Genomic DNA, 452 nt, shown 5'->3' with positions numbered 1-452 from the left:
AGAGAGAGAGAGAGAGAGAGAGAGAGAGAGAGAGAGAGAGAGAGAGAGATCTATAAGATCTACAATCTTGTCAGACTATGCCAGGGAACACTGGGCTTGAAAAGTCCCTTCTGGATCAGAGTGAGCAAAAGAATCAAAAGGCAGAATAGCTCAGCCTTTTGAAGGCTTTTTAAAGAAAATGCTTGGAGCAGTCACAAGGACTGAAGATAGGAAAACAGGTATCTTTTATTTGCTCTCAAATAAAATCTCTCAGAAGATTTCTGAGAAAACATTTGCCAGAGAAATTGGAAACATGGTCTCCTGGGAGACAAGGGCTGAAGAAAACCATGTTTAGCCTCATGAGAGTTGTCCACCAGCAGCTGTATGGCCAGGCAGTGGAGTCTGTTGATTTTGTTATTGTTTGTTTGTTTTGCTTTTTCATTAACTATGGTGTTTTAAGCCAATTTTCTGTT

Source organism: Grammomys surdaster, unplaced genomic scaffold (genome assembly GCF_004785775.1).
Source record: "Grammomys surdaster isolate TR1022 unplaced genomic scaffold, NIH_TR_1.0 348, whole genome shotgun sequence".
Taxonomy (NCBI): Eukaryota; Metazoa; Chordata; class Mammalia; order Rodentia; family Muridae; genus Grammomys; species Grammomys surdaster.
The sequence above is the reverse complement of the archived record's forward strand: the minus strand, read 5'-3'. Positions refer to the sequence as shown.